Source organism: Athene noctua, chromosome 15, assembly GCF_965140245.1.
Source record: "Athene noctua chromosome 15, bAthNoc1.hap1.1, whole genome shotgun sequence".
Classification (NCBI taxonomy): Eukaryota; Metazoa; Chordata; class Aves; order Strigiformes; family Strigidae; genus Athene; species Athene noctua.
This window is the reverse complement of record NC_134051.1, coordinates 9370104-9384726: the sequence shown is the minus strand read 5'-3', so window position 1 is coordinate 9384726 and position 14623 is coordinate 9370104. Positions and strand designations below refer to the sequence as shown.

At 38.0% G+C, this 14623-nt stretch overlaps 2 protein-coding genes across 2 annotated transcripts in view; one reads left to right on the top strand and one right to left on the bottom strand.

Annotated features, from left to right (window-relative positions):
- The window catches only part of CHLSN (cholesin), a 132730-nt gene that overhangs the window by 56993 nt on the left and 61114 nt on the right, over nt 1-14623 (bottom strand). The gene's annotated exons all lie outside the window — the stretch shown is intronic.
- The window catches only part of GPR146 (G protein-coupled receptor 146), a 51859-nt gene that overhangs the window by 21769 nt on the left and 15467 nt on the right, over nt 1-14623 (top strand). Inside the window, exon 2 of the mRNA XM_074918901.1 lies at nt 3291-3332. The gene's annotated coding sequence lies outside the window, so the exon portion shown is untranslated. The remainder of the gene's footprint in view (nt 1-3290; nt 3333-14623) is intronic.

The following is a 14623-nucleotide window of genomic DNA, read 5'->3' as shown; positions in this document are numbered from 1 at the left end:
CTTTTGGGGTTTTGTTTTGTTTTGTTTTCAAAGCAGGGAGGAAGCATGAAACAGTAGGACTGATTGGATACTTTCATGACACTATCTGGATGCCAGTGTCATGCTGTGTAAACATGTGGATCCATTAGACAATTGTTGGAAGCAGTGAATTCTAAATATGATTTAGTGATAGGAGTCATGCTGTTTGAAAAAAAAAAAAGGGTGGTGGTTGCGAAACCACACAAGGAAAACTTCTCAGACTTGTTAAAAAAAAACCAAAAACAAAAGTATAATGTGAACAATGATGTATTGGATGGCCTGCAAATCTCAGCCTCTGGAGAGTCCTGACAGACAGAAAAAAAGACTCAAACTCTTGGCTCTCAAACTGTTAAATAAGTTTATAAAATGTATTCCAACCTGAAAAGATAAAAACATTTTCATAGAGAAAAATTTATATTCACATGCACAATACCAAAAATTCTCCTTGCTACAAGACAATCTGCAACAAGGATTTATATCTTCTTCCACATTTCTAGTGCACACTACTGCCTGAACTAATGAATCAATTTTAGTGAAGTCTGATCACTACGGTATCCCCAGTGATGCTGGTCCAGGGAAAGGAGTGGTAGTTAACTGCTTGCCTTTGGTTTGTGTTGGAGCTTTTTGCTTTATGGTACTTAATGGTCTAAAGCACACATTGAAATTAACTCCTTCATTAGCTATACAGCTGCTACTCCTTATCTCTTTCATTTTTAATTATAGCGCTGCAAAATTTTATGTTGTAATTCAGAATTATATATGATTAATGCGATACATTATTTATATTTGTTAGAATATAAAACACAGGCCTCATGAATAAAACTACATATTACATATGACATTTGAAAGTGTACTCAATTTTTTAAGCTATCTACAAATACTATGCTTGTTCTGACCAAGCTAGAACTTCATTTCAAACTGATTAACCAGCTTTTTATTCCACTCAAGTTGCTTACATTAAAAGACAAAAAACAGTGGGTTCAGCTCCCAGGAAAACTGCAAATCCACTTTAAGGCTGTCACTACAAAACTTGTTATTCATCTCCACTGGCTTGTAGATGTGAAGAGCAGTGTATACAGCTCAGCATTTCAGTTATGATTCATGTTGTGATTTAATCATTCGCAAAACATTGTTTACTACATAAAAGAAATTGTACTTCAACAACGAGGATCAGAAAGCAAGAAAATCAAATCAATCCTGAAGAGCTACTGAGTCACTAAGGAGGAAGGGAATGAGATACACATTGTCCCTGTGAATTCAGAGGTCAGCAGCAGCACAGCTCCTCTTTGGTGACTGCTGGGTGACCACCATGGACAGAACCTTTCTCCAACCCACCCAAGAGCTCCAGGAGCACACAGCAGCAGTCCTCAGAGTGCAGATCTCAATATTGCACCCTGCCATACATATAAATGAGTTAGTGCAACTTAGCCAGCTGAACTGAGTAACAATTAAGATGTCTAATTCTAGTCTTATCCATACATATGTGGATACGAGGCCACAGCTAAGGCACTGAAGGGCTGCATTAGTCAGAAGAAGCCATGCCCTGCGGCCTGTCCCTACTCAGCTGGAGCTCCTGAACGTATTACAGCTGTTCCAGGTGGGACTTCAGCAGTGAGAGCTATCAGCCAGGCCCCTTCAAATCCCCCAGTTTAACTACTTAAATCCTCCTTCCCACATAGCACACATAAAACGCTCCCCATGTCCATTTTCTGCTCTCAAGCACAGGGCACCTGTCTTGCTAGGTCCTTGAACACGACTTAAACTGGTATGGAAGTATAAGCAGAAGATCCGCTGTTTCTTTGCATGAATTTGTGGCATACTCATTTTTGTGTTGGAGAGGAGAGGACAGCTAGAGACTGCGGCCAAACAGCCACTACAGAATAGTTTTAACACCACTCAAGTTGGTGTTAGGTGATTTCCACCTGTGCAACACATCACAAATACACGTTAGCCATGGAAATCCCTTTCTCTTAAGATCAAGACCACATAATAATAACAACAGTTTGTGCTTCTATTTACTATTCTTCATGAAATTATGAAACTAAAATTGCAAGCAAAATACTGGTTGCACTGTTTATTTTTCTTGGGTTCTTAAACGCCAGCCACAATATGTGAAACAGAGGGCAAAGAGAGGCCAAGCAGGGCAGGGGAGCTCTGTGACTGTAACACATGGTAGTGAAGACCAGAACCAGTGCTAGTAAGTAGAGAAAAGAGAAGGAAAAATGTGCACCAGAAACAGATCAGATCTTTTATAGACTGTTATTGCACTTCTCAATAAAACTGTAATAGAAAAGGAATTAAGTGGCACAGGCTGCTATCTTAAAACATCTTTTCTCAAATAAAGTATTCTTCTTACTTCAAAATTCAGTCATAATTAAGTACTCTTGAACTAGTTAATCTTTCTTTTTAGAGGAAGACTCATCTAGTCTTAAAAATTATCTTGCTCCCCAAACATTACTGTTCCATCACTTATCTAAGCTGAAACTCTTAAACCTCTTTAATGCCTATATATATATATATATATGTATGTGTGTATATTATTTTTTTTACCACAAGACATAGGGAATATGTGCTTCACTTTTCTTCTCCTTTAGATAAGTTATACCTTCATATTGAAATCCTGCTTACAAATTTTGAGCAGTCAGATACATTATAATTTCTTTTTATAATTTCATAAAATATACTTGCTCTCCGTATTTTTTCCCTACAGTGTGCAAAGGAGCAAATATACACTCAGTAACCAAAGTGAATTAGTGTCACGTAGTATGCCAAAACCACTATTTTTTACAATATCAAACCAAACTGACATTTATCATAGTATCATATTACATGACAAATATTTCATATCAGGACTGTTACATGCCAGTTTTAACCCACCAAGCATGACGTTTTTAGTGAGGAGAAGGAAGTTATGTTTCTATTTTTAGATCAATCTACAGCTTTTATTCAAGATCCTCAATTCACCTCACAAATGTAAATAAAACCTTCAACACCACTGTGATATTTTATCAACTCTTCAGCCACAGTCAAGTCAGCATATTCAGCAATTCAACACCAAACATCATGAACAATTGTGTTACAGATTTTCTAATCACTGGATGAAAACATTGTTTATTGTAAATGTCACACAGAGCATGGTACAAGTGAGACATAAGACAAAAAAACCCTGAAGTTATCTGTATTTATCAGAATTGATTAAAGTTTCTTTTAATTTCTTTCAGCCACCTGTGAACAACTGTTTCACCTTTTCTTTTTTTTTTTTTTCCTCTCAGTGATTCAATCTAAGACTGACATTCTCCTGGGGGGCATCTCATGTAAGTACAGCTATAGCAATATGGCAATATAGCAAATGGTGTGACTATTATTGTATATGTTTATTTCATCAATGTACAACAGTGAAAATATTTACCAAAATTGGGACTTCTAGACCTGCTATTTACTTCTGTGAAAAGGTACTGGATTGCTAAATCCTCACTGAAGAGTTAGCTAAGGCAAGCAATATTTACTCCCAGACTGTCCTTCTCAAAGGTCGCAAACAGGCCACCTAAGTAGTCTCATACAAAGATAGATCCAATTTACTACATCTTTATAGGTTTGTAAAATCTGGACTTCATGGAAGGGTCCCACCATCTTGAGGCACTCCTGGTCTCCTTGCCAGGCAGGGGAACCTCTGTCATCCAGAAGAACTGCAGAAACAGCCTGAAGGAACATCAGCACTCAGAAGATTTAATTTGTGTTATTTCTGCAAACTGCTTACCAATCCATGTGAAGAAGGAATCGAGGCTGTAATGCTCTCCCCGCCACCTCTACCACCAGGCAGTTAAAACTGCCTGAAATCCCACAGCCCACATTAATGATTTTCATACACTGACAAGGCCAATCAAGGAGAAGGAGAAAGTCCAAGCCAACACCTAGTTAATCAGCTTGGGCTAACTCTGCAAGACAGACACACCTTTAAGAGAACCAAACAGATTAAACAGAGACACAAAACTCAGTCTTCTCTAAGTGGCCAATACCATTCATGTGTGCACTGATGGTACAAATACCACCAATACTCTGAGGGTGTATTTGCAAGCAACCTGAAGATGTGCTCAAGTGCAAGAGTTGGCACCTGCTCAGAGTGGTGGGGAGTAGGTGAGTTGTTCACCTGGTCTAGTTAATAAGCAAAGGACTAGAAGCCAGGAATTATTTAATGTTAATACCTGCTCTGACAGTACCGAGTGCTGTTCTGTTGCTCTCGGCAAGTCACCTCATCTTTTTCATGTTCTTATATGTACAATGAACGTAACATTTTTGTGCCCAGTGCCCACCTTCCCAGTGTTTAAGTCCCCATCATACTCTAGTCAAAAATGCACTGCCTCCCTTTGATAAAGTACAGTCAGTATCAATAGGTAACACTTTTTAAAAACTTATTTCCAACTATTGTGAAACAGGAGCTGAATGTTTATGGAGTAGTTATTTTTAATGTCAGTTTACCATAGGGCCTCTTTAGCCACAAGCTTACAGCAAGAGGCCCCAAGGCATTTTTGGGAATGGAAACTTTTTGAGTTCAGCTCTTAACAAATTTCCAGCCTGCAATATGTTTTTCATTAGTCTACATGGTGTTATAATAAATGATGCACTTCCTCTTTCATTTTATGATTTTTTAAAACATGCAACAATTTTTCTGTCTGTTTTTTTTATTACTTTCAATATACTCAACCACACTAATCTTAGAGTCTGTGTATAAAGACAGAATATATTGAGTAAGATATCAGCTACAGCAAGAAAAGCTTCTGGTTTAAATTCTTCACTGAAGGCCAATCATAAACCCATTACATGTATGCAGCTCCATGGACAGCCATCCTTTTAGAGGCCATTGTTAAAAAAAAAAAAAAGTTTGTTATCCCCAAACCTAGGGTTGGCCTAGAAAAGACTCCTCTAAGGTGTACACCTAAAAGTCTGATCCCATTGGCCAGATATAAAACATAAGAAAACCTCCCTAATCCTCCACATAACAGAATTACAAAAATGTCTTTTTTTGCATAAAGACCAACCTGATACTTCTCTGTATAGTTCTGGGTGCCCCAATACAAGAAAACTTTCAATAACGTAGAGCAAGTTGAATGGAGGGACACCAAGATAGCCAGTGGGCAGGAGCACTTGCCCTGTGATGAGAGGCTGACGGAACTTGTCTTGCTCAGGCTAGAGAAGATTTTGGGTGGACCTAACAACCATCTTGTTGCACCTACTAAGAGGCTTATTGAGAAGATCGATTGAAGCTCTTTATAATGATGCATGGTGGGACAAAAAAGACAATGGGCATAAATTGAAAAACAGATGGATTCCAACATATAAGGTAGTTTTTGTTGTTTGGTTTGTTGTTTGTTTTTTTTTTTTTTTTTTACCATTAGGACAATCAAGTGTTGGAACAGGTTGTCCAGAGGTCGCACAATGTCCATCCTCCCAGATTTTCAGGATCTGGTCTAAACTCACAGCTGACCCTGCTTTGAGCAGGAATTTGGAGAGATGACCTCCTGAGTTCCCTTCTAACCTGAATTATTCTATGATTGATTCAGTCCAGTAAAAAATAGTTAAGATTTTAAATACCAGAAACAGAATGCATTCGGAATTTATTCAGACATTTTATTTCTTCTTGCTACCTATTATAATTGTAAGTATATCGGTTTGCTAATAGTGTGATGCCATATTTTTTAAAAATAATCATAGAAACCCAGGTGTGGATAGCATTTAACCTCAGACTCCAAACTTCTTAATTGAAATACTAATTGAAATCTTCCACTGGTGGCTATAGCTTTTTGAAGCAAAGTTCAGACAGGAGAAAAGAGGGCAAATAAAGATTTACCGTAATGAGTTTTGGACATGCAATGACAACAGACATCAATAAATTTCATAGTGAAATACCTATGCCACAGTTAATACTTTTTTTTTTTTTTTTTTAATTACCTCAGCTGTCTTTCCTTGAATGCAGCTTGTAGAGATGTGAGGTCCAGTCTTTCTTAGGGTGAAGTACCCTGATCCTCTGATTGTCACACTAGATTCTTTGTACCACGGTATAAACTGGCCCCAGCAAATACATACTTAGAAACAGCAGGTAACAGTGACCCAAACAATATCCTAAATATTTTTAAACTAGCAATATAAACAAACCATAGTATAAGGGGAAAAGAAAGGTTTTTTTTTTAAAAAAAAAAAACAAACAAAATCAAACACCTAACATTTCAGAATTTAAGTCTCCATCCTAAAAGCACAACTATCCATATTTAAATCAAACCAATGTTCTCTGTGCTGTCTCTTCTTACCCAAAACTAGTTTGGTGAGCTCCACAGGAGGTCAAAAACAAATCAAAAGCAAATGCCTTTAACACTGTACTCTCAAACATCAGCTCTGAAACATTTTCAAGGAATGTTCATCTCCTTTCCAGATGCATGTCCACACATCTTTGCTAGTAATTTAACTCAACATGTACATAATACAGACTCTGCAGTAATTCAAGATAGACAAGATGAGCATGCCAAAAGGGTTACACACTTCTAAGCTCGTGCAAGCCAAACTCACAACAAGTACTGTTGGCTTGGTACACTTGCCATCTTGCCATCCACAGCCATGCCAGGGGCCTTCACTATCCACGTCTCCTTCACAATTTACTCCTCGCCATTTATCACCATGGAGCTTTATGTCTCCAGTTTTCCCCCAGTCTCCTTCTGGCTGCCTGCTAAGATCTATGTCCCCTTCATACTCATTTCTGTATTATTATAAACCTTCATTCTCTCTCCTCGACCCGCTTCCTTACCCTCACAAATTAAAGACTTTGTTCACCCTTCCCTTATGAAGTTTCAGTCTCCCTTCCTGCCACATGAGACAGTGTTCATTTTGCAAAAAGAATTGTTACTAATGTTTTCTATTTTGGGGAGAGAGTCAGAGGTTCTCAAACAACCTGCTAAACTTGACTGTGAGGATAGCAGAAGTGAGATCAGACTATTATGCTGGAAATCATTATAGATGCCACCAGTCAGTAGGGATAACTGAAACTACAGATCTGCAAAAACTGAAGAGGCTGCTCTTCTTTCTTCTTTTTCTCTTCAATAGTTAAAATAGATGCTTATTGCCACTTACTGCTATTTACCATCCCTGGCTGCCAAGAAACAAAAAAAAACAAACAAACAAACAAACAAACAAAAACAAACAAACAAAAAAAAACAAGAATCTCTCTACATTTGTTTCAACAACACTGAGATCTTTTGGAGGAGGAAAGCTGAGAGATTTGAGAGAGAGTCTGAACTAACATTAATGAACATTAACTAAACTAAGATTGGTCTTTAATTTTAAGACATATTATCCCAGCAAAATTCACACAGTTGGGAAAAATACAGAAAATACATCTCCTTCTATAGTGTATATACACCTGAACGTTCCCTCTGCTGATCCTTCCAAGAAGGAATAATTCTCCACTACATGTTCCACTCTGTGTATTTGCCTATTTTAAATATGTTTTATATATAGTTGATACACACAGTTTTTTTAAGAAGGCCTTCTTTTTGTATTTTCCCTCCATACATAATTTTTAATAAGGATGTATTCCCAGGCGCTGACAGCATCAGGAAAACTAGGCTATGCCAATGAGAAGGGATTCCAGTCAAACATCATCATGTCTAGCATACTGTGTTTCATTTACAAATCTTTGATTTCTAAATGAATGGCAGTTCAAAGTACACATTAAACACAGATACTTTCTGCTTATGTATGTAGAGATTGTTAGAGATTAAGCACTTTTAATTAAAGACTTAAGCAGGTGTCAGTTCATGATACTCTTTGAATTTGGTTTAAACAGATATATGTTCCATGATTACCCAGCAGCACACTTTAAATATAAGCAGAATCAAAGAGATCTTCCTAAACAAAGGGAAGGAAAGCTACTTTGTCAGATGGTTTGAAGTTTGGTACTACTCATCTGTCATATATGGAACATCATATATTTAGTTGGAAAAAGCATTCTAAAACACTTCAAAAATAAACAAAAGCACAGCAAACAGCTTTATGAGACAGAAGCCCAGGCCACACAAGAACTATTAATTTCACTGGGGTTTTGTTCTGCCTCTATATATGCATCTAACTATCCAAAGTTAATTTGCAGTATCAAGGCCTAAACCAGATAATTTAAAAGCATTCTGGACTCAAATAACCAGAGCTTTAAACAAAGAGGTGGAATAATTTCAGAGTAATTTTTCTCCCAGTGTCATACCTCAGAGTGACAGCAATATAAAGAGTACCATGTTTCTCCATTACTGAAAGGTCCTCTATTTCCTTTTTTTAAAGGAAATCCAAAGATTAATTTAAAGCCATCTGATGAAAATACCTTAATATTTACCTTTGTATTTTGTTGCAATATATACAGAATTCAAGTGAAGTGATTTCAAAACTTATCCTGGATGTTTCTCATTTCAAGATGTTAAATATTGGCTCTTACAAATTTCCATTACACATTGTCTGACAGTATTTGCTGCTCTGGCCTACATGAACTGACTTTTAATTCTTACAGAGGAAATGATAATAAAGTTTGTAGAAGTTGGGCACAGGTGACATTTTAGCATTTCATACTTATTACAAGTCCCTCCTTTCCAGATCTAATTTCACATAAAGTGTAAAACAATGGTTAGAACGGCAAACGCATAAATTATCTTGATCTTTTTTACCTATTATATCATCAGTAATAGCTACCCTCAAGCTGGTCTCCTAATCATCCTTTAAATGATGGCACTATGCTGTAACATCTCTGCAGTGGTGTTACAGCTGACACCTGAAGACAATGAAAGAGCACAGATGTAGTTCTAGAATTTCATAGCTAGTAAATCACAAACTGAAGTCCCAAAGCCAAGAGAGGCCATTAGTAGAGTTGTGGGAAGAAAATAACGAGGGAGACAGAAACAGCAATCTGCCAGCTGACTAGGTCAAGGCATGGCGTGTAGCGGGTAGCTGGGAGGATGGCTAACACAGATAGGGAAGCAAAGAGCACAACTGCTAAAACAAAGGATGCTGACCAGCTGGAGCTGTCATCTACAAAAACAAAGCAGCAGCCTGCATCTCAGATATGGTTAATGGAAGCTACAGCATGACTGCAAAGGCAAAGTTTAAAAATAGCATAGGATGATTAGCATAAAAGCACAATTCTTGGAGTTTCAACTGATCCTAAAGGAAAGACCAAGCACTCTTGTAAAAATCAGTTTCTCTTTTCAGCTACATTTTTTCTACTTCTTTAGTATTAATTACAGCAATATTGCATACAGAGAAATCTGAAAAGTAAAAAATGGTAGAAACCAAGATATGTTTGACCGCTTCAGCAATAAAGTATAAATCTGGAGTAACCACAAAGGCTTGAATCTCAAAATACGCACCAGTGTAACAGAGAGCTACAACTGGCTCCTGAATTTTATCAGTTTCTTGTCTGGAGACCATGAGGAATCTCCCTTAGCCAGGAAGGAAAAACTATTAAATTCAGGTAAGATTCTTTTAGCAGCTATGGTAGGCACAGGTTATTAAGGGGATCTTTGTATGGCTGCTCCACCTCCAGCTTTATTTGCTGGGAGCTGGTTATGTAACTAACACAAAAGAAAATAACCATTTCTAGGTTGTTTTGCTTTGCAAGGTCTGGGCTGCCAGGAGGAACTGAGAGAATTCAAAAGCAGCTTCCCTTCTGTTGCTCTTCTGGGCGTTTCTCTTTGAAGTGGCACCCTAAGTGGCTGCTCATTCCCCAGGTTTGTAGGTAGTCTTTAAAGCAAAACTTTCCACCCTTCAAGCTTATGTACAGAAACATACAATTAATTAAAGCAAGTTAGTGGTGTTATTATTCGAGTCTTTTATTTCTACTTGGTGTCAGACTCCAAGATGCAAGTGCTCTTTGTAGTAGGATTTCAGACACTCTGGAGAAAATGCTGCACCTTATAGACTGATCTAATACAGATCCTGTAATGCACAAACAATCTAAGAAAACCATTTAGCTATCGCTCAAAGGGAAACTTCATTCTAAAATCTAGAAACAAAGAGTCAAACCCTACAATGGCTCTAATTACTTTGCAGTGTTACTATGCTGTATTTAACTACATAGCTTTTTTAACCACTTGTTTTTCCCCAAAAGAAGAGTAAGCCTAAAATTAAATTTTATATGGAATGATTGAAAAGTAGACTGGCTAGGAAATCTTCATTTGTTAACAGTCAGATGGACCACTTACCTGCCAGATGGTCGTAATGCAACAAAAAATGCATCTAATGCTGCTTATAATAGTGGCCAAACACCACATACTGGTTTCCAAATCTTTTACTGGTGTGGAATGTTTGTAAACCATCCTCTTGCACTGCTGCCAAACTCCAGGAACACTCTCCAGCACAGTTTTAGTCCTTAACTAAAAAAAATATCCCCACTTATTAATAATTATTATGGAGGAAAGAGTTCAGTCAATCCATCCTAATGTAATGGCGCTCTCCCATTTCCACATAGCATGTCAGTTGCTTATTTTCATTCTTTGAGCACAGAATTTTATAGTCATAATTATCTCATTTTCTCATAGTACAAACAGTACAATTCTTATCCATTGAGGTCAACATTTTTGTTGCATTCTTCCTCTTGTTTTTTTCTTCCTTCTAAAATATTCTATTAACAACAAATACAATAGATTTATGCTATCAAAATACCTATTGGGATAGAGATGTATTAATAAATTGTATTTTCGAATGAACATAGATCAAAAGTAGCAATAGAAAATGGACAGTTAGAGGAATTGATGCTTGAACTCCATTTCCATTCTCCATATCCTTTAAAAGAAACAGATCTCCGACCATGCAACCTCATCTTAAAAGATTTTTGTGCAAGAATTTTCACCAAAATCTGGAAAGTTTCAGGAAGCAATGCTCAGTCAAGAAGATTTTAGAAGCTAGGACTGCTTCATGGTCAGCTGGCTATGAAATCCTGCTAGCCAGCCACAGTCTTGAGCATGCAAACTTGCTGCTTTACATATTTTTTTGAAGGGTTCAGGGGTGAGAAGCCTGCACCCAAGTATTTATTACGGAAGACAGTAAGGCCCTGGCCCTTTTTCCTTCTTATACATCTCCTCTCTTGTTTCTCCTGTGCTGGGAAGTGAGTGGTAGTGCCTTCAGCCTGCCCTGTAGTCTTCACAAAATACACCCAGAGGGTTAAAGTCCTTCCTCCATCCCTGCCACCTGAGGTCTGCAAAGGAAAGAGCTGCTGAGAGCCTGGTAACAGGAAAAGGCCAGGAGCAGTGTATTATATTCTGTATGTTTGGATTAGCCCACAATAGCTAAATAAACTGATTTAATGTCTAATGACATTTTCAAAGAATAGCTAATAAAATTATCCAGAGTATGCAGAGACAAAAGATGCACACAGACACACCAGAATACATCTCTAATACATCCACACAAGCAAGGACCTAATGGTGAATTTCAGCAGTCTGGCCATTCAAATTAGAGGTCAAATATAAAGGAGCCCAAGTCAAAAAGCCTACTGACTAGAAAAGACACAAATATTCCTGCCTCCCCCATTATTATCACTCCCATTTGTATGCAAGTATCAGGTTTGGTCTATGTTTTCAGCATAGAACCATGTTTCTTAAACAGATTCATGGTCTTTTCAAAATAAATAAATAAAAGGCATGCTATTGAAGTGAATCACAAGCTCTGAATACTTTTGGAAAGCTTCTCTGAATTAGCTGGGTTAGCAGGTCTGAGGGATTTTCACTAAAACCACATGAGGATCCTGAGTCATGTCACCAGAGGAAGGAGCTGCAATGGATCCAGATGTTATCGCTCCTCTCCCAGCCTGTTTGCCACTGACCCTCTGCCGGAGGTTCCCACTCCTGTAACGATGGAGCTGGCACAAGGAAAATAACATTCATGCACCTGTCTCAGCAGCTTGAGTTTATTGCAAGGCCCCTGGAAAGGGTGCGCCTTTGTGGTCCATTTTGAAAATCAAGCTGTGAGAGTGCAGACACACACGTCCCTCTCCCAAGGCCCGTAACCCTCACCAGAAGGGAGGCTGTGCCATCCCATCCGGACCGCCATGCATCCAGCTACCGCAGCAAGTTCCACCAGAGCTTGTTTGCAAACGGCCCTTAGGGAAAGCTGGTTGAATTTCTCAAACCAGAGACGCTGGTTCTGAAGAATGAATGTATGATTAATGGGGTTGCAGCACTGGTACAACTGTGGTCGCCTTCTTAAAGTTTTCCATCAAAGTTCTACCAACCTGAAATATTGTAGCAGATTAAAAAATGAAAGGGACTAAAAGTTGTGCTCATATAAAAGGCAGTTCTAAAGCAACTAATCTAAAATTTGCAAATAAGTTTTGCTTACTTCAGCTGATTTGCACATTCCAATTTTTTTTAATTACCAAAGCATTTTCAGACATGTTATGACCAAATATGAACTTGCTGAATACTCACACTAAGATAAAACACAAATAAACAGTCCTGAATTAATCCCATTAATATTACATCTTACTTCTATGCTTAAAACAACAGCACTGAAAAATTAGAAGACACATCGGTGGGGACTGGCTGCATTCTATGCAATGAACAAGGAGATCTTTGCCCACACCACAATCTCTTTTATCATGTACAAACAACTGTTTGCACTCCTCTGAAGGTACCATCATTTCAGCTTAAGATAAAAGTACAGCGAGGAATATTTCTGATAATCCTTTTATATGAATAACTATTCTTTATAGACAATTTACATATGGGTATGAAGGGGCCACATATACACCTGCTAATTCACTAATGCCATAGTGATGCTTCAACAAAACCACTTCAGCTCATAAAAATAATATTCTGGCAACCACAGTCCTAAATAACTACCTTCAATTTAACCCTGTGATTTGTTTAATCCATCTGAATCACTAACTCTACCTAAGTCTAAGTTACTGCATAGAGCACTTCTAGAAGATGAACTTTGAAGGTCAATCTATTGCTGAACAAAACTGAACAAAACTCCTTGGGTTTTGTCTTATTGAGCTCCTGTAAGTAAGGAATATTATCAGAGTTGTCTATCAATTCGTATCAGATGTAGCAGCGCGTCAGGAAACATCAGCACCTCAAACACATGGTGACTTCATCATCTGAACCACTACAAATTATTCTGTAAACAAAAAAACCTGCACTGCTCAAATACAACTTTCACATTAACAAAGTTACTTGTAATTATGAGCTTTAGGACTGTGCATTAACTTCATAGAACCATCAGCAATGAGAACTGTATTTGAAGGAGGATGGACAGAGAAGTGCTATATTTAATTTAGTATATTAATCAAACCAATAGCAACAGTATACAGCTTCTAAAAATAAAGCATGTGAGGAGACCCCCAAGGCTACTGTGATCCCTGCTGCTTAGTGGCAGTCAAGTGCATTAGGTTATGTGTGTGTTTCATGCTCATACTGGACTCCTATCCAGTTGAACTTCTACCACATGCAGAGAAAATATATCTGGCTTGTGTTTAAAGGTGTTTTAAGTATGGGGTAATTTTCCTGGCAGGTCAGAGAAGAGGCTCCCTCTTCACTGAGGCTGGCACTTGCTTACTTTGCAATAAGGCAGAGTTAAAGAAAAAGTTACTAAAGTAAACCTCAAACATCCTTGTTCACCATTTCACTCAGTCGCCTTGCAGCTGTCTGGCCAGGACCGAGTCTCAGCCCAAAGCCTCATGGGTCTGCCAGAAGAAATACCGGGGCAAGTTCTACAAGTACAGATATTGTTAAAATTTGGACCTTTTTGGTCAAAGCATAATGGTCTCCTCCGCCCCACAACTACCCCAAGTTACTCCAGACTGTCGGTGACAAGTGCTAGTTGCACAGTGTAATTGTGTAGGGGATTATATATCTTTACATTCAAACAAGCCTCAGGGAATGTGCTAGACAAATCCGACCGGGATAATGTAAAACCTATAAGGTTGTGGGCACTGCAGACAGAGAAGTGATGGACTGGCGGGGCTTGTAAGAGCAAGCAGTTGCCTCTATAAAACCAAGAGAGCAGCAGACTCGAAGGAGCCACATTATTACCTTCTGCTCTCCCTGGAGACCAAAGGAGTACTATTCCATCTCCCAATCTCTGCATTTTTCTCCTGCAAAAAGCCTATATGCTAAAGTTTATGAGGTCTGAATTTCAAAAGGAAAGCACATTTCACCTTAAACTCTATGCCCAGCTGTCACCGGCATTTTATCAAATGTAAATCAGCACAGTTTGAGGGTTTTGCTCTGTGTTTCAAAATACAAAACATATATAACAGCTTAACCAGACAAGTGATAAGCATGAAATATTACAAACCATAAAAGGAAAAGGCATAATCCTGGCTGCCTCACATTGTCTCCTCACAGAAGTATTACTTCTGAGATTAAAGAAGTGCTTGTTTATTTAACAATTTGACCAATCTCTAACAATAGAGCATTTAATGGAAAATATTAACGTGGGACCTATAAACAGAGCCGCTGTGTGATAAAGACTGTAAATAGAGACTTGGGTTTTTGCTTTAATATAAACAATAAAATCTTAGCCAAACGGAACAAAAAAATAACTGAATTAGGCAAATACTTAGATCGTAAATACCAAC